This window comes from Argentina silus (assembly GCF_951799395.1).
Source record: "Argentina silus genome assembly, chromosome: 18".
Lineage (NCBI taxonomy): Eukaryota > Metazoa > Chordata > Actinopteri > Argentiniformes > Argentinidae > Argentina > Argentina silus.
In genome coordinates this window covers 6,217,993-6,245,604 of record NC_139672.1, presented here as the reverse complement: position 1 = coordinate 6,245,604, position 27,612 = coordinate 6,217,993, and the positions used below count along the sequence as shown (strand labels likewise).

General features: G+C 43.7%; 1 protein-coding gene across 1 annotated transcript in view; it reads left to right on the top strand.

Moving 5' to 3' along the window:
- Window positions 1-23,720: 23,720 nt before the first annotated feature.
- The window catches only part of LOC310819390 (receptor-type tyrosine-protein phosphatase mu), a gene marked incomplete at its 3' end in the record, with an annotated part of 90,471 nt that continues 86,579 nt past the window's right edge, over window positions 23,721-27,612 (top strand). Inside the window, exon 1 of the mRNA XM_083690666.1 lies at window positions 23,721-23,728. The remainder of the gene's footprint in view (window positions 23,729-27,612) is intronic.

The following is a 27,612-nucleotide window of genomic DNA, read 5'->3' as shown; positions in this document are numbered from 1 at the left end:
TACATGATAAACATGTTTTTTTGTTTTTTTTTATCAAGCATGTCTGGCCTCTGATATCTATACTCTGTCTCTTGACCAGGCACATTAAATTCAGGGGAGCTGAGTGCTCTGTTATGTTTACCGCCTTCCCCAACAGCCATAAAACCTGCCTTGTTTTCTGATAGGGGGTGGCCGTGTGTTGAGAATATTGCTGGGTATGTAGGGCTGCAATACTTTATCATTGCGGAGTGACTGCTGCTGATAGTGTCCTGGTTGACCGATCCTGATTGCCATCCAAGCTGTTACTTGAAGTAAAACAACATATTGTCTGCTTGGGAAGATAAACAGCACTTCATTTGAAGTCTGGCAATAATTTAGATTTTTTTTTTTTTCACTCATAAAATGTTTTTTTTTTTTTTTTTCTCCTGGCTGCAACCGCCTCAGAAATAATAGAGACTTTGCAAAAAAGGTGTCTTGAAGGGTGGCAGCTTCTTTTTGTTTGAGCCAGTGGAGAATGAAATTAAATATGCATGCAAGTTTTAAGATGGTTCCAACAACATAGAAAAAAGCTCCTTGGTGATTGATGACAGTACAAAGCAGAAAGTTGAGATGTCTACATTTTGCTGCTGTGCATTCCCTTGCCTTTCCTTTTCCTTGCTTTTCAAACTAATTTGTATTATTATAATAGCTAGCATCGTTGGTGGAAACCCAACTTGGAAACATAGATGTACAGTATCTATGCAACCTTATGCTATCATTTTATAATATGTGCCATATGCCATAGTCTGCACAGTGTTACTGCCAATGAATCATTTGGACGCGTGACAGAAGAGTCCCTTGGGAGTATGTGTCCCCAGTTGATTGTCACAGTTGTATAGGCAGTTATTGACCTAGAGAGGCATCGTACATGTTGAGCTATGAGTGTGAGCATTGTGGACATGTGTTTAGACATGGCTTCAGACATGGTTGTGTGTCATTTTGACATCAAATTGATGATGTCAGCTGCTCAGTGGGTGTATAGAAAAGAGAAAGCCTGGCACAGCCCTAATGCCTACAATACATAACCCTACAATACATAACCCTACACAAATCAAATCAGTTGCCATGACGTCTCATGTCAACTGATGGCACTATGTCTGTGAAATTCAAAATGGGTATAAAACATGGTTATAACAGTTGGCATAGCATAAGTATTATGATTGTGCTATAATGCGTCATAGAATGTCCAAGAGGCACCAATCCACTTTCAGCATGATGACAAGCTTCCTCAAGGAAAAACTAAATAAAGAAGGTTCCAATGGCGCTTCTCCAATTCATCATTATATCCCCCCGAGGGCCACTCCACATTCAATCATTAACTGTTGATTTGCAAGTGATTTTATTTACATTCTGGAGAGCCGGTAATAGTTTGAAGTTCATTCTTGAAGCAGCTGATGTGGCAATGTTATCCGCGAGTTGCCACGGAATGGTAATTGGCCTTGAGATGTGACTGTGTGAAGGATACTGGGCAAACAGAGATGCTCTAATTATACACAGCTCCTTCTTCAAATGAAGAGGATAAAAGCTAATGAATCGCACACAGGCCGGTGCAGGGGCTGGCTAATGAAGAGAGAGGGAGAGAGAGAGAGAGAGAGAGAGAGAGAGAGAGAGAGAGAGAGAGAGAGGGAGAGAGAGAGAGAGAGAGAGAGAAAAAATGAGAGAGAGAGAGAGAAAAAATGAGAGAGAGAGAGAGAGAGAGAAGGAGAGAGGTGGGGTGGAGGGGTGAGAGAGAAAGAGAAAGAGAGAGAGATGGCGAGGGAGAGGGAGGGAGATAGATGGCTATGCACGAGCAAATTTCGCCGTTATCTCGTCACCATTTCAGAAAAAAATAAAAACAACTTGCAAGAAAAACAACAACTTGTTATGCGGCGGATCATGTTTACAGAAGTTTGCATTCATTGTAGGTGGGTGTGAGGGTCCAGGCACTCACGAAAATACCACTAATGAGTGCTCCAAGGGTCTCGATTGATATAAATGATGAACAGAGGGAGGTGGGAAGGAAAGGAGGAGTAGAAAAAGAAGTAGAAATAAGGAACACAAAGCAAGTGTCCATCTTGACTTACCTCATCTTATAAACTGGTAGGTATACCAACCCAGGATCACTGTGTGTGAAGTGAAATACATTTTTACTTTTTGGTTTGCGTCAGCATAGACTTGCCTTGCAATAGAGTCAAATGAAAATAGTAAAAGTGCTACCATTTTCTTTAGAGGCTGAAAGTGAAACCATGAACTTTGATGAAAGAATGAAGCGATCGAACAATCACTAGATTCACTTAATTTAGACTGAATGAACATGACTCAATTTCATACCCACTATAGCTCTATCCAAGGTCCCTCCTGTCCTTCATAGGACCAACACACTGGCTAACTCAGAGGAGAAGCTGTTTCATGCCAGAGACCTGTCTACGTGGGCCAATCTCACAACTGGGGGTACTGTAGGCGGTGGCAATGTGGGGCTGCTGATGTTTCACCTTGTCTCATGCTATTCATTTAGCTTCTGTCAGGGGCTCAGGAACAGTAGGCAGGTGCGTCCACCCCCCCCTCCCTCCCCCTCCCCCCCCCCCCCCCCCCCCCCATCCTCCCTATCAGGCCCTATGAGTATAACCACAGGCGGAATTCTCCATTACTGTCAGTCTGGATCTGTCGCCGTCACATTAGCACACATCACCTAGTCATTAATGCATTAGACCCTGTGTGAGCAGGGAGTCGTTTGCATTGGCTTTTTTCGCCGTCTTTCTGCCCTCGTTCTAAAAGCAGCCCGAGCTCAACCGACGATTAACTGTTCAATAATGAAGAAATCCTCAAGGTTGAATTAGGCCAACGTGGAACGTCGATGGGTGTTTTCTACCGAGGGTTGTTACCGTACCAATTTGTTATTTGGAAGTGAAATACATGCACCGTATTTCAGTGCCGTGCTAGCCAGTTGACATGTAAATGTATGAGTAAACATGTAATAAATGCATCATTTGTAAACAAAAACCTAAACAGCATTGCGTCTGACGCCCTCGCCTAGCATGTGATCGGAACTCTCACAGTGGATGGTTTTGTTTGCCCCCCCCTCCCCTCCCCCCCCCCCCCCCTTCCCTACTCCTCCCCTCTCCTTCTTCCCAAAGCAGAATGTACCTGATTATTCTCATATCGGTCACACACTCTCGCCCATTTGGAGGCTGTTATCTGTTTGCCGAGCAGACTCCTTGGGGAAGCATACGGCTGATAAGAGACTGTTGTTCTGTAAACAGCCCTTTGACCTCCCCAGGCTGTGTTTGGCTCTTTTTCAAACAGCCTCTTTTGTATTGCCCCTAAGCCCAAACCTCTGTGTGACTAATTCCCCAGGGGAGGTTTAATGGCATTACTATACGTGCCATGTGTACAGGGTGGTCACATTGGAGCTGTCAGAGCCTCGGGCCCATGCCTTCAGAAAGGGGGATGGGGATGTGGGGGGTGGGGGGGGGGTGGAGGGGATTGGGGGGAGAGCCTGAGAAAGGATGCGCTGTTTCTCCCTCTCACAGCATTAGGAGAACGGGGACGATAGCGTGAATGACCCCTTTATGCAGCTAGCCAAAATCAGCTTCAGGGTTTCCAGATCTGTGTCATGAAAATACATTGGAATTATTTTTTCTTAGAATAACCTTTTTTAGCTTAACACCTTGTAGTCCTTCTTCAGTTTTTTCTTTTCTTTGAATGATATCATTTCCCCACTGTTAGTCTCTCCAACATAGTCTGTTACTGAAAGTCTGATATATGATACAAGTTCATCATAAACTTCTTCAGGAGACAACTGCTGGACCTTCAATTCAAAGCACTGTTGTTTGCCCTTTCAAATTCCTAAGCGAAGCCCTGTTTGTGCCATTGTAGTACGACAACAAACAATGCATTAAAACAGCAGCCAAGGGGTGGTGGGTGCACTGTTGTATTAAATCAGTTTTTTGTGTTAAGCACCCCCCCCCCCCCCCCCCCCCACCCTGCATCTGTGTGGCTATTGAGACACACACACAGCTGCAGGGCTCATGTAAAAAGGCAGAGCAAACACAAAACAATAACTGGAAAAGATGATGTGTCTCTGAAGCTTAACACACACACACCCTGTAATCAGAGTTTGCCACACACTAAAGAAATTACAGGGCACGGGAGTCATTAGAGCTGCGAGCGGGGCTCAGCGTTGCTAACGGAAACAGGTTGAAACACATGTTTTGGGCATAATGCAGATTTGAGTAAACAAAAACAGCACAAGTCTGACATGTTGATAGTAATGATAGTATAGGGCCAGGGGATATTTGGTTTAGATGTTATGTTTTAGAGACCTGCTATCAGGGTGAAAGAGAGAGTAATTATTGCATAAGGCCTCTAGCACCAATAGGATTTTTCGGCAATAATATCAGAGTTTTGAACATCTAAGTAGTGAATAGTTTCAAAGGCTTTCCCCAACCAGCCCCCAACATCGGATCGAAATATGAATAGACTGCTTCAAATGTTTGTTAAATCACTTTATAGGCTATCTCTAACCACAGCATAGCTTAGAACAGCGTAGCTTAGTTACAAGTCAAAGGCCTCTGGCTTGTTGCAAAGCCAGTTTCTACCGCTGATATTTCCCTCTGCTTAATATTTCATGGTTTCCTCACTGAATTCAGACAAAGATGATATTTTGAGTATATGGAGTAAACAGCAGCAACCAATGGTTTCTAACATTAGCCTCCTCATTCAACAGAGTTTGTCCCCAAACTTAACTAAGGGTTAATATGTAAAATATGATATTGAAAACAAAAGTATATCAGCACAATGAGATATTATGATGGCAAAACAACAGTAATTTGATTAAATATACTATACCTGATGAATCTTATTACACACTGTTAGCACTATAGTTTGACTAACATTAAACATTTTCTTTGTCGCTGCCTTACCAATGGCTTTGTGCACACATAGTCCCTGAGCTCTTGGAGAGGGATATTTCCCTATCCTGGCACTAAACAGGCATTATTCCTAAAGGGATTGCGGCAGTAGGCAGCAACCATAAAGCAGCTCCAGCTCCACGGGCCTCTTTAGTCACAGGGAGGGAGTATCAAACGGTATCAAACTGTGGAAGTCCTGATTGCAGTGGCCTGGTGAGCCTGACCCAGGCAGGGACCAGAGACCAGGAACCAGGGGGATGAATAATTCACTCCAAGGAACCCGCTTCTGCTCCTGTGCAAGACAAATATCTAACAGTCCCTGTGCCTGTGTGACCCTCCCCCCCCCTAACCCCCAACCCCCAACCCCCTTCCCTGTCCCTGGGGACAGCTGAGCCATAGCCTCACCCTGACTGTAGATCCTCTGGAGCATTAGTATTGCATTTGCCACCACAGGAGAGACTTACTGACTTACTGACTTACTGACTGACGGCTGTCCTCTGGGTAGAGCGGTAGGGTGACCAGGGCAGAGTTGGTCGTCATGGTTAGGTTGCCGTGTGGTACAGTAAATACGGAGTACATTTTGAATGTAGCATTGATATTTTTCCTCTGCTCATCTAGCTTGGACAATGTCTCACTAATCTCCTTTTCTTATTTAGCAATAGGTCCTAATGTGAAACCTGTACTGTAATTAGTCCAGATGTCATATTTCATGCATCACAACGGGTAAATGTCAGTTGGCATAAACTGTTCTGGCTTCTGCTATGGCAGCCGTACGACAGTAGCATCACAAGCTGTGTCAGGTGTAGTGCTACCTCCGTCTATTGTTTCTCCTCAACCTGTCTCTTTAACTTTGTATTCAGCCTTCCTTTCTATAATTATCGGAACAAATGACACTCATGAATGCACAAAGAAATAACGAGCGCTCCCAGATTGACTGTATAGCTTGTGCGTGTGTGTAGGCGTCTGTACAGATTGTGTGTGTGTCCTCGCAATATGTGTGTGTGTGTGTGTTCGACAGTGCAGTGTGTGTGCTAGCGTGCTGTGTATGTGTATGTGTATGTGTATGTGTATGTGTATGTGTATGTGTATGTGTATGCAATGCGTGTGTGCGTGTGTGCGTGTGTGTGTGTGTGTGTGTGTGTGTGTGTGCGTGTGTGCGTGTGTGCGTGTGTGTGTGTGTGTGCGTGTGTGTGTGTGTGTGTGTGTCTCTGTGCCCCTGAATTCAGGTGGTGGACCATCTGAGGCTTATTATCAGGGGATGTGACAGTGCTCGGCAGGCAGGAGCGCTGATGCTTTAATGAAACCGGGCCCTGGCTAATTGGTGACACTGGGGTGGCAGGGAGGGATTGAGGAAGGCAGTTACCAGAATGGCAGCAGAGGAGAGGACAGCCGGACCAGCCCTTAGCCCAATGTATTAGGTCAGTCATGTTCACTTGCTGAGGACAGAGAAAGAGCCGACCCACACACTGTCTCGAACAGAATCCTGAAATTGCAAAGCCTCCGCTGAAACCGCCACCAAGGTCTCTGTTACTGGTCTATTTTGTCCTCTCAATGGCATTTCCTTTTAAAAAAAAAAATGGCAATCACATTGCTGGACAGAAATGTACTCAAGGGCTATTATTCCCAACTCCATTGAATGTCATGATTGATTGGCACGGTGCTGGACAATATGTTGTCGTTAGTTCTTCAGGGCACAATGGAAGCCAGTGGCAGTTCACACCCTCCACGAACAGTAGCAGGAACCATCGCCGTCATGGCAGAGAACCCTAGATTGGACGGAACTGCCAGAGGTTCTCTGCGGTTCTCCCTGACCTGCACAGGGTGACCTCTGACCCCTGACCCCATAACCCCCCAGGAGGGACGGTAATAGATCAAGGGCTCAAGGGCTCCGTCCAAGGTGTCAGAGCTAACGGCGGGGAGGGGGGAGGGGGGAGGGGGGAGGAGGCAGGGTCGTGCTGTACTGTATATGGGTAACCTAGATCACTTTAGCCCCAGGTCCTGTCTAATGCTTTATTGGTACCCTGGTATCAGGGAGACTCTTGAGCATAGCACCCGATAAGATAACTCTGAATAATGGCAGTAATATGTAGGTGCCTTTTTCAGCTCACGACTTACCCTTCCATATGATTACTGGAGCACCATTGAGGATGAGTTTTACCTCCATGTGACTGATGACCATCTGTACCAACAGCGTAGACGTGTCAAGCACCCTAGGAACCTTTTGTTCGCTGCAGAGAGTGACATAACCCACCACATGACCATGTGTCCACTCACTGGAGGAGTGGCTTTGGCCATCACAGGGCTTATGGAAATGTATAAATACAATTTATTATATCTAATACGATATGAAAACGTTGTATATCGCAACATTTTTGATAAACACCCGACACACATCCTGTTTAATGACTTGATTCGTGAATTATTTATTCGTGAGTTATTCGATAATCATCATTCGTGTAGAAGTCATTGCAAACATCACCTACGTATACACGGCCAGCGAAACATCATCTAGAGACGGAGAGAAGATTGGTTTCCATCTCCACACCACTAGTCTCATTTTGACTGTTATGACAACTCTAGCCCCAGTTTGTGATCTGGCTGTCCTTGACTGCATGGCGAGATCAAAGAAAGCACAAATTAACATAAGAGATTATGTATGAGTTGTAATTAGTCGCTCCCTGAATGACAACAAAAAAATATGATTTTGCATCATGGTGGTTTGAAGATGAAACGAAGGTAGAATTAGATTTATTTCACCAGGTCTTAGCTTTACTGTCATACTTTTAATTGAAGAATTCCCCGAAGATCATCCAATTTTTCCAGGAGCACCTGACCTGAAATAGATTGATTAGGATTAGTTTTATTAATTCTTGCTAATGTATTCAAACACATTCATCTTCACTGGGATAATTACATGTTTTTCTTTGATGGCCAGCCTTATAATGTCATACCCCCAAGTGTGCCAGTATGTACTGTAGTGTGTCGCCATCAACATCAAACCCCAACCCCACCACACACAAGACTACGACCTCCACATTAGCCTACTTCACCCTCCCAATAGTGTGTGGAAGACTGGGGTTGCCAGATACCATGCACAGTATGTGTTGATACCGAAACATATTCTACAACAGTTTCAGTTCCTAGCTATAGTCCTAAGTGTATTAATGAACAGAGGCGGTCTTGAAAGAAATCATTTTAATAAGTCAGTCGCTGTAATGACTGTAGTACACAGGCAGAGGACTCAACTGCACGACTCAGAGACAAAAACTTAAATCCAAAAGAATAGTGTTTAATTCCAAAAAAAGCAGGGTTCGGTACACAGGTTGGCAGTCAAAGAGTATGCAGATAATCCAGTAAGGGGTAGGCAAAAAGGCAAAGTCAGGAAACCAATCGTAGATCAAAAACCAGGAACATTTAACACTAGGAAAATTGCTGGGACGTATGACACAAAGGTACAAAGACAAACTGGCACAGAGACAGGGAAACACACAGACTAAATACACAGGGAAGGATGATGAGGGATGAATAACATGAAACAATCATAAACTAAGGGACAGGACTAGACGTGACAGTCGCTGCTACAGAGGCGATCATTAGAGGCAATTTCCCTGTCACAAAGAGGGTCAGCGGTGAGGTCACTTTGTTTTCTGTGCTTATTGGACTATTATCTCGTATCAGGATGAAAAAGAAGCTTGGTTTAGACATTTCCGGCTAATCATTCTCAGCAGCTTGACGAAGGTGGAAGTTCATCTGACATTCTCGTGAAAGGGCACTTCTTTCAGAGATTAAGTAGGTACACCTTTGGATGTGCACACCTTATCTCGACTTAATACACTAGCACACACACTACTGAGCAGCCAGAATGGCAGGGCATAGGGGCTTATCCTCTTACAGAGGGAGCTGACATTTACACTGTAAAATCAACTTTGAGTTCCTCCACTATATTTGTGCTGTTATCCTTATCTGTATTCCATCATGTGTTCCGTAGCCTATGTGCCTGTCTGTCAAGCTCTGTAGGTTTTGGCCTTTCCTTGTATGCTGGAGACGCCTGACTTTTTTTTGTCGCGCACCAGTGGTGTGTGTTTAAATGTTACCGATACCTAATCACAATGACGACATGCATGGAGGTTTTGATGTGTGCATTAGGTGTGCGTCTAGGCTTCGTGTGAAGATGTAAGACTGAACACCAGCCCGGTCCTCTGGCTGCACTGGTGAAACGTTCATCTTCCGAAGCTTAATTAACGTTTCGCGTGAGTTGCTCCAATTCTGTCAATCCGTAATTCCAGGAGGGATATTATCCTTTGGCTGTTAATAAGTTTTTAAACATCTTTTTAAATTTACTAGGGAATATGTGGAGATTCGCTTAACATGTTTAATATATCTACACCACTGCTCTCTTAAGCACAAATCAGCACAAATCAACACAGCTGTCTCGCTAGGCATGTTTTTGACGGCAAATATTTTTAGCCCCAAAATCCCATCTCCTTTAATTTGTATTCTCTTAACAAAAGAAACACTTTTTCCTCAGATATCACAGTGCATGAAGTGTTCTACAGCACATATTATTTAGTTAAAGCCAGATATGACCAATTAGCAAGATGTGCTACTCAATCTGAAAGTACTGTGAGTCAGAGAGTAACCCACTGACCTGGTTCTGGGTGCTTGTTTCTTTAAGTAATTGTCATGGAGAAAAACATACTCAGCCAGGGCCGGAGACAGGCAACATTCCACCCCAGAGGCCACACTGATGTTAATGCCCCCTAATGTTTGGCAGCCCGTCGTTTGACACTCAGAATAATGAGGAAAAACACTTGAAATTCCTAACAATCTCACCAAACATGCTCTCTTTGCCCATCTCAGAAATTGGACAGATAGCATTTTATCGCTGTTTGGTGTGAAAATAAAGCGCATTCACATGAAAATTGATTTCTGGCCGCCAATCAAAGCAGTGGCTTTAGTTTGGGAAAAAAAATCTACAATGAGGGTCCACAATGAGGGTTATGACCAGAAACACTCCACAAATTACCCAGAGGCCTCATAACAAAAATAAATGTGTAAAACAATGACATGCTCCATGTCCATTGTTAGTTCTTGAGAGTGAACACTGGCTAAGTGTCTGTGCTTCTCTGTACTATACTGTACTCTGTGGAGACACAGACAGCCCCAGTACGTGTGAAGGTGTTAAACACACAAGGGACGGTGGCATTCACTTTCTGATGACTGCAGGCACAATGTGGGTCGTGGAGAACTCCTATACTCCTCCTAACTCCTGACAGGAGCAGGGGTCCCGTGCCCCCCCCCCCCCCACCCTCACCCCCACCCCCACCACCACCACCCAACCAGTCCCCCCCTCCCACACCCGTCCTAGTCCTGGTTCTCCTCACGCTGCTGCTGCCGTAGCCCGAGGACACTGGTGCAGTGCGGCCTCCTGAGGCGCGGCGTCTCCGGCGCGGTGACAGATCTGGGGAGACAGGGAGCACATGGGCAGGCAGACACCTCGCTCAGGCGCCCGCTGCCATTTAACAGCCTCCCCTCCGTTCCCACTGACATTTCTGTTTCCCTTCTCCTCGCACTCCGCGTCACCATCACTTTGCCTCCGCCACTGTGGAGTGGGTTACAGCGAGACACGCACAGAAAGGGAGGGATGGGATGGAGAAAAAAAAGGGGAGGGAGTCTGCTGAGTAAAGACAGACCCTCTTCTTTACATTAAAGAGGTACTTTACTCCAAATCCATTGTTTTTTTGTTTGTTTGTATTTGTCCACTCTTGATGCATTCTCCAAAAATGTTGTTTTTTAATGTTCACATTTTGAAGATATCTCGCTCGCTATCAAAACTTGCCCATCTGATTAAATTACTACAGTACCCACAATTCCCGAGTCATAACCGCGTCCAGATGTAGTCTAGCTAGCTAGTAGTTGTCTTCCTCTTGACCAAGATCATTTGACTTCCCGCCCATGTGTTTACTCAACAGCACAAGTGGCAAAGTCATCAGCACAGAGCTGGTCTCTGGCACCTGCAGGCACGGCAGAGCGTGGTCAAAAGGGCATTGAGTGATTTGATGATAATACAAGAAGTAAACTTTGGCTTTCTGTTAGGAGATCTATGGAGCTCCAAATCACTAAATAATGCCTTTTTTGCATATGATGGTGGAATGATGGGACATCATCCATCAGCAAATAGATTTGGAGTAAAGTACTTCTTGAATTTGCCCCTCTCCTTTAGATTGAGTTGCCCCTATACCTATGTAGTAACTCAGTAGTAACATTGTAATATGAAACCACATATTACTACAACGTTGGCACTAGAGTAATTACAGTGTTACTACTACAGATAGAGAGGCAACTTCTTGTTACCCATTACTGTTCCCTACTACTCTTTAAATCACAGTGATCATTTTCGATCTTCTGACTTATGGCCAAATGTCCTGTGAGGGAGAGTGGTGAAACTGATGGGCTGCCTCTCGCCGGTCCAGTCCAGTCCAGTCCAGTCCAGGTGGTTGTTCAGGAGTCAGCGGGGGTGTGTGTGGATCTGCGTTGCGACGGGAAGGAAGATTGACATGATAACTCAGCCAACCACCTCCTCTCTTCCTCATCACCCATCAATACGACAACACAGCTTAATCCCCCTCCACAGGGGCAGCGCTGAGACGCTCGCCTCCCCTCCCGATCCTCTGTCAAAACAAGGGGGTTTTGTCAACGACGAGGGTGTTGCATCCCTCTCAGTCCCTGCCAACGGAAGCGCTATTACTGCTTGCCAATGCCCCGGGAAAAAAAAAAAAGAATACCCAATATGCATATTATTCTAATACCAGCCGTCAGTGCCCAGAATTACTCGGCATGATAGCATAATGAATGCAGCGCCTTGTAGGTTTCTACATAAAGCCGTGTAGCCACTTGGATGAATAATTCATACTAGCCCAAAGGCAATAAATCAGCCAGGCAAGAACTAAGAAAATTAGCTACCAATTAGTGTTTATTTATGGTGATAGTCATTTTTTTATTCCTCGACTTAACGGCAAAAACATGAACAAAGTAAAGTTTCGGTGGCATTTCTGACCTTGAAGGATAGCGAGGAGAGAGAAGGGAGGAGAAAGGAGAAGGAGGAGAAGGAGAAACCGGGGATAAATCAGACACCCCCATGTCTGCGCTCTCCCTCCTCTGCTCGCTCAGCTCAGCGGGGTTATTAGACTCACTGACGCCTCTCTCTCTCTCTCCCGGTCCCAGACATATCTGAGTCTGCTGCTTCTTACAACAGATTGATCAGATCTCAGAGTAAATGATGTAAAGGGCCCTTTGTTGACTAAAGGGATGTGATGTGGGGTTTGATGCTGGTGAGGAACAGCTCTGTCTCCCTGAGTGTGCAGCCCCCCCCCCCTCCCTTTCCTCCAGTGCTCTGGCAGGCTGCCCACCCACATTGGTAGTCGTTAGTTGTCACTGGAGCGAGGCGACACGTCGCTCTGATTCGCAGGCCCTGTTGTTGAAAGTGATCGCTCCTGCCAAGGAGAAACCCTCACCACGGATAAATGGACACTGAACAGCATGCGAACAGAGAGATAAAAATGGCAGAGGGAAAATAAACTAGTCAGCCTGGGTAGTCCAGTCAGGTTTTTCAACACCAGAATCATTGTGGCTGGTGAGGCTTGCAAAGGCTTGTCAGAGTGGGAGTCGGTATATAGACGGCTTTCCTGTACTTCTCTTAACAATAGACTTTCCAAAAATAAAGACAGTTAGACAGTGTATGCTATTGTTAGTAGGCTACCGACTTAAAATGCCTGTGAAAAAACAAAACAGGAAAGTTTTCAAAACTTGCAAGTCAATTTTGAAGGTCAGTTAAACGCAGAACACATCTCTAGCCAGTTCTATGAAAGACAGATGGGCATGATTGAAGGGTGGTGTATAAGAATCAGACAAGCCGTCAACAGAAGGATAAGAAAAGAAAGAATCAACAAACATCACCACAGATTCATAAGGATAACTCTCTCTTGCCTACACTTTCCTTTCTTCCTCCGTAGAGCTTTGATTGTGAAGAAATATTCTGCTGTGGGTGTCTTGTCTAAAGCGTCTTTTGTGAGCACCAACTGAGTGTTACTACTATGAACCAGGCATTGTGTTGGGTGAGATAAGGTAGGCCAGGTGACGTGAACATGTCAGCGGTCCAGGAGCTCTTTCCCCTGCTAAAGGCTGCCCTGACTAGTGGTATAAGCACCCATTAATTCCTCCAGACCATTTACTCTCTCACACCTGAATAGGCCTACAAGAAAAGAAGAATCTTAAAAGAGCATTGTGACTGCCAATGGCACCTGGCCCTGGCATAGATTTATGCTTTTGATGACGTATAGATAATTCGCCTACTTTAGACAAATGTACTTGTTGCTTTGGATAAAAGTGTCTTCTAAATGTCAAGTAAAATGGTAAAATGTAAGGAGTCCTAATTGTACCTTCAGAGTTCAGTTGAAGGATGAATGAAGAAGGAGTTGCATTTGTCCCTCTCATTTTACAGTCTGTAAGGGTCTGGCTCTTTTGAGTATTGCTTAAGGAACATATCCTGAATGGATTGGATACCACAGTTGTAAAGTCCTTGTGCTGTTCACAGCTTCACCACTCGATGAGATCTCGTTCTATTATTGTGTGTCAGTTAATGCTTCATGGCTGCTCCTACTGTAAAGCTCCTGGCTCCTGGAGGACAACACTTGTCACAAGCCATTGTGGTTCTACCCTCAGTCTAATGTCAACCACTCTCCAAGTGCCTGTGTTACATGATAGTCCCAAAGCCCAGGCCTTCATTAAAACATTTTTTTTCTTCTACTCTACAGCAATTATGAATGAACTACAGGTTAATGAAATGTGATTGTGCAAATAGTAGATCTGCCTCCGAAAAACGTCTCCTACATACATATGATTCGTTATGGTCCTTGAGCCTGAGGCATGGTACATAAAAGTGATCTGTGACCAAATTTCATGCTTACTTTGCAACGTTGTACCAATATCCATAAAAAATAGAAGCTTTCAAATGTCAAAAAATGGGCCTCTGCTTGTTCATGCTGTGTACAAGTTGGCTGCTATACAGTATGTGGGTGTTTTGAGTTTTAGAATTCAGCACCACTCACATTTTCTATGATTGAAGGCTTATTAGCTTGTTACCGTGATGTTCCTGATCTGATCTTCTAGGATGAGGCAGTTTGCCAGTTTTTAGCTGTAGGAGTTTGTGGAACTCTGCTCTAATGTGGGTTTACGTTTTCTCATGTATGTTTCAGCAATACTTTTTGTTTGCAAAGCGTATTCGTTCAGTTACTTCTGCTGCACACACATAGCTCTTGGTGAAACCCTAATTATCATCACAGGTCAGCACCATGAACAATGCATATTCATTGAAAGCAGTACTATTAGTGAAACATCTGGATACGCTGTATAACTAAGTAGAATCCATAGTGGCTTATGCTGACTATCCTGGTGTGTAATCACACACTACTATCCTATATCCATGAACTCCTCTCAATTCTCCTGGCATATGGTAGCCTAAATATGCATGCTTAAAAGTTTCTCATCATTTTACTCAGCCATAATTGGGACACAGCTTCACAGTTTTCTCCCAGTTTCTATCTTAGGTGTCAAAAGTCAATGTTAACTAATTCTTGGTGAACAAATGTATTATGTATAAATGTACTGTGCTGTACACCGTCAGGGCCTGTTGTGAAACTAACTACTGTAAGCATATTCACTCCAAGCCAGGCCATACAGTATTTCCTTGAAGGCAAATCGCAATGCCCCTGTCCTCGATTCTCCCCTACCCCTGGAGCTAGCATCCATTAACATGGGGGAGAAGGGGGAATCCCCCCCCCCCTGCAGCCCCTGCTAGTCCCTGCTTGTTCTACTCTCACTAATCACACTGCCTGGAGCTACTGTAATACAGAGCAGTGTACAGTGTGATGTTTGACATATATTCATACTGAGCACATTTATTAACATGTGCCTTGAATGATACCTTTATAGTGCAATAATAATAATAATAATAATAATAATAATAATAATAATAATGATAATAATAATAATAATAATAATAATAATAATAATAATAATAATACTTTGTTTGACTGTACTGTGCTCTAGAGTAGATTCACCCCCAGAGCCCACTAGAGCAGACCTCATGACCAGTCATGACCATTGGGTTCATGTTGGTGTCAGTGATGTTTCACAGTTAATGAGGCAGAACTGCAGGGTTTGGGTGTGAAGCGAGCGAGGCCCTGGCCGATCTCCTTGCCTTGTGATTGATTTAGTTCTTTTGGCCAGTACAGTAGAGGCTTCAGGGATGGTCAAGTTGACCGGGTTGTTAAAGTGATTTGGGGCTAGATGAGAGGTTTTACTGAAATGTTTCAGTGTTGTGAGTGTTATTGAGTAAATACGACTGTCTTTGGTCATTTGGCAACCACATACCCACATGTCACAGACTTGGGCAGGCACTTTCTCTTACAAGGAGAAATTAGGGACATCAGACAGACATATTGAGAGACAAACAAACAGGGAGACAGACATCGAGATTTCTACATTACTGTCTGTAGAAGTCATTCTCTGGTTAGATTATCTTTCAATAGGTCTCCACCAACATAGCTTCATATTAACCTGACTCCCATTTATACTGGCTACCCTTTTCTGTCTACCTAAAATGACCAGGATGTCTGTGTCTGCCTGTCTGCCTGTCTGCCTGTTTGTCTGTCTGCCTGTCTGTCTGTCTGTCTGTCTGTCTGTCTGTCTGTCTGTCTGTCTGTCTGTTAGTGTTTGTGTACACTGTTAATCAGAAAACCCCCACTGTAACGGTAGATCTCAGAGTGGAGCTTTGCTTCAGAAGTTATGGTGCTGTAGCCTAATCCCCATGACCATTCAGTTGCATGCTACACTACCTAGTCTGGAGAAAGATCCTGCAGGGGACACAGAGGGAGGGAGCAAAGAGGTTGGAACACCAAAGTCCCCAAAAAACATCATATTATAGGCTACGGATAGACGGCCACCACATGATCTAATAATGAAATGGGTGGGTTTAACTCAGTGATGTGTGTGGTTCTGATGGAACAGTCAATGGGAAAAATAGGTCAAGAGACTTCTTACAATAATTGGATTTAATAATTCACCATATTAATGAGGCATTAAGCGTCCACTGTGGATTCCTTTGTTTTGTTGAGGATTTATTCATGCCACCTGACTGTTTGAATTCGGAACAAATCAGGTGAAAAATGTCATTTGTCTTGTTTTATTTCGTCACTTTCTCCTGGAAACATATACAGTATTCATTGTGTTACAAACCGGCTACCAAGGATTAGTAGCACAGACAGAGACAACAAGTGAAAAACTAGCCAGGCATTTGTGTTAACCTTATAATACATTTTTATGTTAAACTATATAACCTATAGTTATATAGTTATAGGTTTATCATCTTGTCAGTTTTTTCTAAATTATCATAATACCAGAGAGTAAATCAGCACGACCAGGTTTAAGTGTTCTTACGCAGTGATCTGAAAGAAGCTATAATTATACACAATTACACATTTAATATCAGAGCTCCGTCCAACCTGTTTGGGGTTTACACGGACCGTTCTGCAGACTCTCCTGTTACCAAGCTCTGCTCGGCCTCGGCACCCTCAGTGGTTTTTAAAGTGGGTTTAGATTCTGTGGCGTTCCACATCCGCTCTCCCTTGACCCAAGAGGATTAAGCCTGGCCACAGGGCTTTCTTTCAGGTAGCAGATTTATGTGGTTCGACAGAAACAAAGGCTCTGGATGTGTTTGAAGTGTGCAGGGGAAGACCCTAAGACAGGCCTTTGAAAAAGCTCCTGCTGGGAATAAAATCTCTTTAGCCACACCTGCTAGGGCAACTCTTAGATCCACACGTTCACCTTTCACCTGACCACCTCTCTTTGCTTGGCCAGCTCTCTAGCCTACACACTGACCATACTAACTATTGCACACAGAGCTGTGTGTGGTCTGGGGTTTATGATTCATAATTAAGAAGCATAGATCTTTAATCAATGTAACTGATAAACCTCTGCATTTCTAGCATTTAGTGTTAGGCCTACAGTAATAATAGAATCCGGAGAAATGGATGTAAACATAATATTCTGAATACCAATGCTTATCATTTCTCGTCCCTGTTGATGAGGGATTGTACTAACCTTTCCTTTCTTGTCTTTATGTTTCCTAATTAGCTTTAGTGATTTCCTAATACCTCAACATTCAACCTTGAATTATTCCCTCTCTCACACATAAAAACAAGCATTTGTTCCAGATCTTAAAATCAACAAAGCATGTTAATGTTCTTGCTTATTTCCATGATCAAACATAATCACTCTCTCCTCAGGAGGGGAACTCTCTTTGGGGTAATTTCTGGCATTGTAACTTACACGTTTGACAAATTGGGCTCTGGGAAGAGGGGAGGGAGAAGGGAGAAGCTCTTCTAGCCATACTATTACTAACATTAGCATTTTCTCTTTCTTTGTTATGTGTTCTAGGTGGATTTCAAAGGCTTGTTGACTTAGCAGGTTTGAAGGGGTTTATTTTAAGGGTCATCCACTCTTGGATAGACAGGCTATTTTGGACTGGAGTTTCTCATCATTGAACGCAACCCTTTTATCTCATCCTTCAGAAAGCACTCTGCCCTGGTGGGGATCTACAGCATTTGCGGAAGCTAGCCAGGGCTTCCTCCTCTTCTTTTTCTTCCTCTTCTCTTCCATTGAACCTTTTCATGTGTAGCTCTGGCCAGGTGGCCCATCAGTCCTGATCGAAACCGATACAGACCTTGAAGACGTCTTATTTCAAGCCTCATACTGTAGTATTGAGTTGGCACCTTGTAGTGAATCAATGGACTGGAGACTAATAGCAGTGTGAATAATCATGTCTTTGAGCTAGTAGGGAAACAACATGCTTTCACTCATTTTGGTTGGAATATTATGTGATCCTTACTTAGTGCGGTAGCCGTTTTTTCCATGTCATAAGCACAGTGATCAAACCTTTTTCAAATTTAGTCTGAGCCAATAATGAAATGACCTTTAGATTCTAACCACTTGTCTTTGATCATTGTCCCTATGAAGACTTATTAGCATACGCTCTAAAAGAAAACCAACCAAAACAAAGCACCATAGCCATTAAACAGCTCCGTTAGAGGGTTACGGTCACGCTATGTCTCTCAATCTCACTTGCTACTTGATACCCAGAACATGGTGAAAACACACGATGAAAACCCAAACAAACAAGCCCATCTCTGTGTGTCATTCAGTGTATCAACAGGCATTAAGCTGAATTGGAAACAGCATCATTCTCTCCTCTCCTCCCTCATGTGCACCAGCACAGTGTGAAAGGCAGCTCCCTCCCTCTCTTTCTCCCTCTCTCTGTGAATAAAGAGAGGGATGATGACGAAGGGAACAATAGGAGGAGAGGCATTGTTAACCAGCATTGTCACTGTCGATCTGGAGTCAGAATGCGCTTAAGACACCGCTCTGCAAACTAAACACTCCACTTACGGCTCGCTCAGCCTCAGCCCCCTCTCTCTCTCTCTCATACATTTACATGAGCACAGCAGGTGGTTGTCCTTAGTCTCCCAATCTGATTAAATGTGATCTTCAACATCGGAATGCTCTTCTTTGCTTTTTCCCAAGCGCAAAAGAGCAATAGTCTGCCCTCCTTCTCCTACCCTAAGCTATATGATTGGTGCTTCGCCTTATGCTGCCATGACAGCTTTATCAAGCTGTGATTCCAAATGCACTCAGACGAGTAAACAATATGTATGGCATTATCCCTGCAGGATGCTCACATACTGAACACAAACTTTGAGTCCTTATTTTGACTTTTTATAGTCAGACAAAGGATGATAAGGCCCAGCTACATCTTTGAGTTAGACTCTGTATGCATCTTAATTGCTATGTGGCAGGCTGTAAAAAAATGGTGGTGGATTAAATGTAATTTACTGGAAGTTCTTTCCAAGTGCAGAAGAAGAGAGCATGAAGAGAATTGTGGTGACACGCTTAGCTTGACAGTTTTCTGTCTAGGTTTAGCGTACCTGAGGGAGACTACCTGTCATCTCTGATACGTTACAAGGGTATATTTGATCATGAACTAAGTAGTTCCCCCATTGTAGAGCACTTTCATCATGTTGATCTTTTCGATGAAATACCCTGGTTAGGCAGAATTGTTCTTATAATGAGCATTGTGCTGAATATAGTGCTATTGAAATGAAGTGTGTTGAAAAATTGTAAAAACAAACAAAACAAAAAAGAATAGTAAAAAATGTACAAAAATAAATAAATAAAAATAAACACATAAGGAACATAAATTGGAGTTACTGTGAAACATGCAATGGACATTTTTGCTTTGCAGAATCTACTGTTGTTCCCAGAAAATATCATTGTATTTGTCCTGCTGCCCTGATCTCGTAGTATTACGTTAGAGGCCGTTAGGCAAGCCTTTGGATCAGCCAGGCCGATTATCTGTGGAAATCTCCACTTTAACTTCTTTATTTCCCCCGAATCAATGTAGGGAACAGCACAGCGTGATTGATAATGATATTGAGATTGATTGTCTAAATCCCCTCCCAAAGTTCAAAGTCCCCAAACAGACAGTATATATACATGCAATTCAGTGCTGAGATAGGACTTGGCAGGAGCTGCCAATAGATAAGTGAAATAAGACTGGAGTGAAAAGGCCTATCAGTCCCTAAGGGGCTTAGCTGCAGGATTCTGTAGCTCCAAACTGGCTGTGGTAGAGGAAGATAGTAGACATTGGTTTTAAATTACCCCAGATTGCCTTGTGGTTTCAGTCTTGGGGGACGCGAGGAGACAAGACGTTTGTTAAAACAAGTGCAGCCATTGAGGCAGATTGGGCGCAGAACAGACCTGCGATTTCCCAGCCAGACAGAACAGGTTGGAAGGCTGGTAATTGCTGAATTGGTGGAGAGGCCAAGCAGGTCTTGCGGCAATGATATCTACCTGAGGGAGAATGCAGTGGTTGACCTGTGGAAGAGTGGGTGTTTCCTGAGGGAAGATCCTCTATCTAATGACATATGCAAGCCACATACACTATTGTTCATTCCTCCACCATTGGTAATGTTTTATCAGGTAGAATCGTAATTACATGATAATTATCTAGTAAGTATGGGTTTATTTCTTTGGGATTAATTTAGAAAAGCACTGCATTAACAGCACCAATTTCAAGTGTCAGAAAGTACCCATTGTAATCACTTAATTTCTCTCTAAATATCCGATGAATTCCGATGAAACACAGCAATGTAAAATAAAGTGGAGCCCAATGATTAGGCTATGTTTGGTCTTGTACGGTGCCACTGAGGTACAGCGCTGGGAGGGCTCTTGACTCTGAACCGTCTCTATGAGACCTAATAAAGGGTTGGAAGGGAGACGTCAAGCATAAGGCCTCTCTAACACTGACGCTGTTGACACAGCTTGTTAAAAACACCCACCATTTTGTAATTTTGTTTTTATGTTCCCATTATGAACTAGCAGACAGTGATTTACACCTTCAATCCCAAGCTTCTTTTTTTACAACCCCACCTAGACTTATATTCAGCATCTGGAGGCCCAGAGTGAATAGGTCTCCCCGGCAACAAACTTTCACACAGCAGCTTTTTAATGTTGAAAGTTTACTTTTGTTACAGGTGCAATAACAAAAGGCCTTTTAAGTCTGACTGGAAAATCTTTAGGAGAAATTGGCTCCAGCATTGAGGGTTTGAGATATTGATTCTGGCCTCTGGGCTCAGCCCAGTAAAAGATGGATAGATTTCTTTGAAATGCACTCTGTGTGAGAATATAAAGACCATTGTGTGTTCTCACTCAGGAATAAATTGTTTAATGACATATATCTGGGCCACCTTTTAGCTTTAAGCTGCCTGTTTCTCATGAAAGGAAGAATGTTGACAGAGTGGCATGCCTTCATCTTCAGTCCCACGGTGCCCACCTCACACAGCCTTTCATGGAAAGTTTCATCCCCCTCAGATTGTTGCCTGTGTGTTGTAGGGACATCCATTAAAGAAACTGTCAGCCCTGATTACATTTGGCGTGTCTGTGGGCACAGCATACGAGCACAGATAAAAGCCCCCCCGAGGAGAGGGCTGTTGATGTTGATGTTATTGATTGATTTCTACACCTGAGTATACAGTCTCTTGAGGAAGCGTCATTAGGATGAGAGGCATGCACCATTTAGGCTACATGGGATCAGGTGTAATTCGCTGTGTAATTGGGTTACGTCATTTTGGCACTATATCTTGTCTATATCTTGTCCAGGAGGATCTGACATGGACAGTGCAGGACTCAAAGCTGTGACAGGTTTCTCAAAGAAGTAAAAAATTTGACTTCCTGCACAGCAGCATATTTGAGTTATGAATAGCTTTCTTGTACATTTGACAGAAACATGAAGCCAAACTGGCCTCCACTTTATGCTGTGACTGACTGCCCAAGCATTGGTGTGATCCTCAAGAGGATTCTAATAGTCTAGGAATAGATTTGTGAACTCACCCTACACGACATCTAGACAGGAGATCAAGCAGCTAACTGACCACCTCTCTCTCTCTCCCTCCCGTGGGTCATTGTTAAACTCAGACATGACATTTTAGGAATTAAACCTATCAAAAATAAAACAAGAAACGTGCTTGTTTTAGAACACCAGCTCTTTGTGCAGAAATAGGCACGTGTTCTAAAGTAGCCAACGTTCTAAAGACTCCTCACACACCCCAATCACTCACAGACTCGGAATACATTGCTCTCCTTGACGATGCCATCGATTTGAATATCAAACACTAATAAAAGCCATCTCTTCGCGTTTGAGCTCTGTGCAAGGAGGGAGAGCTGCGAAGGGGGCAGGGGGAAGGGGGGGTGGGGGGGTCTCGGAACGATCGAGCCAAAGCATTGATGGAAATAATGCAGGCCCCCATGACACCTATACCACAGAGCGTATAGGATTTACCCAAACAGGGTTGGAAAGGCCTCTAACAGAAGGGAGAAGACTGCTAACAGTGGCAGAGGGAATTAAGTAGCTGAAAGAATTTGCAATGACCGGTCAATCCTTCTGGCAACACTGATCAACTGTATTGTGTACATGGAAAGGGTATATGAAGATGAAATAAAGCACTATTGTTGTATTCTGTTTCCACTGCTGGAGGAATAGCCAATATAGACAAATTATTCTGGAATTATAGCAGAAGAAGCTAAGGTATTCAGTGAATGAAACAATTGATGCTTCTCAGCGTTACCACGGCCACCCACACACACACACCTGTAGTGGCAGGTACGCAGAGAGAATGAAGGTGGAGAGGAGTGGATTGTCTGGGAGAGTGATTCATGCTCTCCTAGCCAAAGGGACTGACACTCTAGAGGGGAGGTGGAGCTCCTAGCTACATTGATGCACTCCAACAATGCCAATGCTCCAAGACTTTCCCTCCCACGTATCCATTCGTTCCACAACCTTTTCACCAATATAATGATATATCGGCACCCCACTCCCTCCCAATGTGCGCCCCCTCAAAAAACAGGCAAAGAAGCAAATATATCATTAGCTGCTGCCCTATGGAGCAGGATCCATATTAATTACCCTGTGTTCTCCTCGTTTCGGTACTCATTTGCACATGTACTGTAAATGTCAGCCGCAGAGATAAATGGGAAAACAAAGAGCACAGTTCATAGCCTTTATGCGGCAGAATGTCATGGAGAGCTCGTAGGAGATGAAAGATTGGTTTTGGCCCGCATAGACACTGGCTTAAAGGACATTCACCAATACAATAAAACATGTATTTGTGTGTAGTGTTGTGTTTCTGTGTGTGTGTGTGTGTGTGTGTGTGTGTGTGTGTGTGGGTGGCATATTGAAATATATTGTTTTTGAAACATACTGAAACATACATTCTAAAGAGCAAATAATCAGATTGTTTTTAGTTGTTATATGGGCCTGTTTTCAACGTATAGATCTAAATCTTAGGCATTATGTGTAATTCTTAAACAGTTTGTATTGGAGTTTGAAATAATTTATTTCACTCCAAGTTTCCTGTACCCTTTAGAGCTGGCTGTTTTCTTAAGTGGGCCCCCCAAGGTGTAAGGACCCCCTAATGGTTGGTTTTAGTCTGTATAGACTTTCTCCCCTCAAAATATTTTTCTGCCAAGCCTTCCCCTAGATTTATGAGTGAATTCTACAACATTGGATAGAAAAAAGCCTAAACCCTCACATTCCTGTCATGGCCTTTTAGGTGTTAGGAATAATGGGGAATTTGTATTAATCGATCACACACTAGCAGAGTTGAAAACTCGTCCTAATGGTTGCTTGCTGTCATTCCCAGAGCAGGATTAGAGTGGCTGTCTGTGAGTGTGTGGAGTAAAGGCCCCATGAACAGCAAAGTTCCGTGGCTGCACAAAAATAAATCAATTTATGCTAGATGGTGCACTTTGGGAACATAATGCTTAACGATGATGGAGTTTGGACACTTCATACTTGTCATTGTGAAATTGGACTGCCGTGTTGCTAATGACGGTAATGTATGTTGTGCCTCTCCCGCCACAGTAATCCTTCACTCTGTCTCACTTAAATGCATCTCATTGTCGGCCATATTGCATTATGAATACCACTGGTGAACAAAAAAAGGAGGGTGTAATTTATGTGTTCATTCATTTGGGCACAGAGTTAATGGAAAAGCCGTAACAATATGCATTTCTTTCTTTTGTCACAGGCGATTGTAACTTTGAGAAGCCATTGGCAGCGTGTGGGTACAGCCAAGGCAGGGAGGATGACCTTGACTGGGAGCAAGCCAACACCAGAGAGAAGCCGTCGTCGGATCCCTGGATGCCCGCAGGTAAGGAAGGTGACACTGACACACTGGCGAGAAGAAATGAGAACTCCAGTGCAGGCCTCTTTGAAAGGAAATACATTTGTACGATATTCAATAGCCATTTCCAAACACATTCATTGGTCTGAGGAATTCAGTAAGCATTGAGCAATGCCTCTTTCTCTCTGAAAGATAGATTTTCCCCAAAAAGATATCATTTTCTACATTGTATGTTACCCATGCAGAAATTGGATCATGTTGCATGTAACACAATGAAAAAAAAATGGCAGACCTGAATTCCATCCATAAAATTACCTTTGTGCAATCGAACCAATCTGCACTTTGAAAGACAGCCATATTGGAAGTTGTTTTGGAGATATAATAGTGTTTCCTACACTTTCATCTTTGGTGTGTGATGTTGATGCTGGTCCCACATCAATATCTGCATCCCCAGCTCGTTGTGATAATAATGGGAATGGAGACAAAAGAGATGGTGCTGAATTTGATATCAAAATACTCAAATCCATTTTAATTAAAGAATTCTCCCCATCAGCCGCCTATTGAAATTCATTAAAATGCTTTCCCCGCATTTTGTGTCTGCCTCACACAATTCGTCTCCTTAATGTTCCATTGATCGCTTTTCATTTGATTTGAAATGAGGAGATATCACCGCCACCGAGCTGACGGCACCTAAGGAATTAGACTAATGGAATGGCAGTTTTTTCATGTTATAACAAAGGTAGCACTGCAAACTAATGGATATTGTTTTCCTCTCCTATCTGACGCCTAATCTCACAAAGGCTGCATCACAGATAGATTGCACTGGCCCCCCCCAGTGACAGAGGGGGAATTAATTAGGAAGCCCTCGCTAATTTTAAGCAGCCTGTGCCCAGGCCTGTTTGTGTGTGTGTGTGTGTGTGTGTGTGTGTGTTGTGTGTGTGTGTGTGTGTGTGTGTGTGTGTGTGTGTGTGTTTGTGTTTTTGTGTTTTTTTGTGTGTGTGTGTGTGTGTGTGTGTGTGTGTGTGTTTGTGTGTGTGTGTGTGTGTGTGTGTGTGTGTGTGTGTGTGTGTGTGTGTGTGTGTGTGTCGCACCGCCCAGGAGAAATTACCTGCCATGGAGAGGGAAGTGTTTACTTTTTCCATTGGAATTGATTTATGTCGGGACACAAGGAGGCTGGGCAAAGGTTAAAGCGGGATTCAGAAAGGCCTTGACCTACAAATTAACACCTTGTGCGCGGTCTAAATTTAACATATCTGATTAAAATGTGGCGTCTCGTTAAGAGGCGTCCCTGATCGTGCCTTCCACTCTGAGTGCACTCTAGATACGCTTGTTTTCTCCCGTTGCGTTTGTGAATTGTGGATAATTAGCAGGTTGTTGGAGCTCCATCTCCATCGCTGAGATTGAGCACTCACCCTGCCATTCAAAATCGTAATCTCTCCTCTTTGACCGTTCGGAAAGAGATATGAAATGTAGTGCATCTTGACGGCCGAAATTGTTTTAGGATGTCTGGAGAGGGGTTTGATGGGGGAGAAATGCATTAGGTGTAAGCCGTAACCGTACCGATGGAAAAGCTCACCTTTGATTGTCACCTCACTCTCAGCCTGTACTTATGAATCTCAGTGAAACGACTTTATCGTTCTCACAGAACAAAAGGTTGTCCTACATGCTGTTTGTATGGAGGTGGAACCAGAATAACACGATACTGGGTACATCACCAACTCAAATATGTACAGCCTAAGGGGAATGCACACTATCCAGCCACATGAGTTGCTTACAAGCAAAGAGAGTATGATAGTTAATAATTGCTGTAACCTCTTGTGCCCTGGAGGAGTTTCCATACTTCACATCAAAGCATCAGATTGAATCTCCAATACGTCAAATCAACCAAGCGACTGAATAAATGCTTGAATGTCTATTTTCTATTCCAGCTCGAGCTCGCCCATTGATTCAGATCTATTTAACTTCATTTTAGACTGCAGTGAGTGGAGCTCATCAAAGCCCTTTAAATGCATGACTCGCTGCTCGGACTTTGATTAAATCATTGGAGCTGATCGTTATTAGGTGTAAACAGTGCTGTAACTTGAGTCCATGATACTAGAACTGAACTTCAACTTTAATTTTTTGGAGACAGGCCTCAATACTTTCAAAAGTGATAACTTTAGACCAAACTCTGGACATCGTTGAGATAGATTCTCTCTACTTGTGGCGCATTAACCAAAGGAAGGCCATCCACCAATCGGGAGCTTGCTGACATGCTCAGCTACGCCATAACTCAGATACGAGTGTTTATTCCTACCCGGCTTTTACTAGAACCACAGCCCAAACCGGCCTCATGCCATCCCCACCACGTAAATAAAAGAGTACCAAAAACGGAAATGGGGAATGAAACGCATCGAGGCCACATGAAAGAGTCAAGAAGAACCCAAACTGGGCCTGAAACCCTTGATTGTTTACGAGGATCCTTCCCCGGCCTAATTGCTATGTCTGGACAGAGAATATCCTTGTTTTTCCCTCTGCTATGCTCTGATTGCATGCTTTGGCTGCTTTAGGGTGGCTCAGCCCTGCTTCCAGCCCCAGTCAGCCTGCATGGACACACCCCAGTAGGCTCTCCGAGGCCAACTGGAAACACCCACTGCAAAACTGCCACTGTCACTCCTGTCAACAGCAACAACCCCTTATCTGGCCTGGGTTGTGTAATTATGAAACAATATCAGTTGGAGTCAGCTCCATACTATTCAAATGAACTGCAAAGGCATTGAACTGCAATTTTTGTTTGAATTAGAAAATGGCTCATTTACATTTGAGTACATTTGTATTGTATCATCACATCAGATAAAACTCCTTGCTGGAGTTGAAGCCCATTCAAAAGTGTGTGTGCGGTTCATCTATTTTACCACCAATTGTGTAAAAGTTCTCTACGGTCGTGAATGGGTTGAAAGAAGAATGATCCATTGGTACTTTCTTTGTGTGAAGTTTGCTCTCTGCTGCTGCCGCTGCTGCTGCAGGCGGGGTGGCCAGGTCCAGATGCCATTAAAATGGAGCTGTTTTTAGTGAGCCCCAGCTGGTTCAGAAGCTGCTTCCTCTCTCCATGATGGTGTCATAGATGGTGCCAGCAGTAGGGCTGCTGCTCCCTGCCTCTCCCCAGAGACTCGTTCTGGGGGATAATGGGCAGGAGAGGAGGAGAATGGAAGTCCTCTAACTGAGATTAATTAGGGTTTTTGTATTATGCTAAACACAATGGCAATCGTAGCCCGAGCATGAATGGCTTATTGTCTTATTTTTAATGCTTCGTTCTAAATATGTATAAGGAGAAAAATTGAGGGTGTTTTTTTTCTGTTCTGTTGCTTCCATGCAGTGGTTTTCTATTGTGTGTCGGTCGACAATGAAACCTAAACAATGCTGGAGGATTGACAGTGGAAGGTTCCTCACAGGGCAGCAGTGATCAGTCATAACTGGGTTCCCTTTCTTGTTGCTGGGGTCCCTTTTTTGTCGCAGGTTCCTAATGCATAAATGTGAATGCCACTCAGTCTTGCAATCGGTAGGATATTACGTCTTGCATGCATATGGATAAGGTGAACTATTTTGAGAGAGAGGGCTTTCTGTTGTTGTTTTTGGCATTTCCTGGATTCCTGGTCTGGACTGACAGAATAGGGCCCTGACCATTTTTACCTGGTTGTTGTTGTTGTTTTACTGTGGTTGTTAGAGGTGTTGTGTTTACCGTCGGACAGACAGAGGAAGAAAACCACTTTGAGGCTGTTGGAGGAGAGGAGAATACCAACTGACTGAAGGTCAGTTGTCAGAAATTAAATCAGAATTTAAATCACATCAGCAAAAGAGGAGATCTGCAGGGGGTGGGGGGTGGGGGGTGGGGTGCTGGTGCTGGTGGGCGGGTCGTCCGTGATGTGAAAATA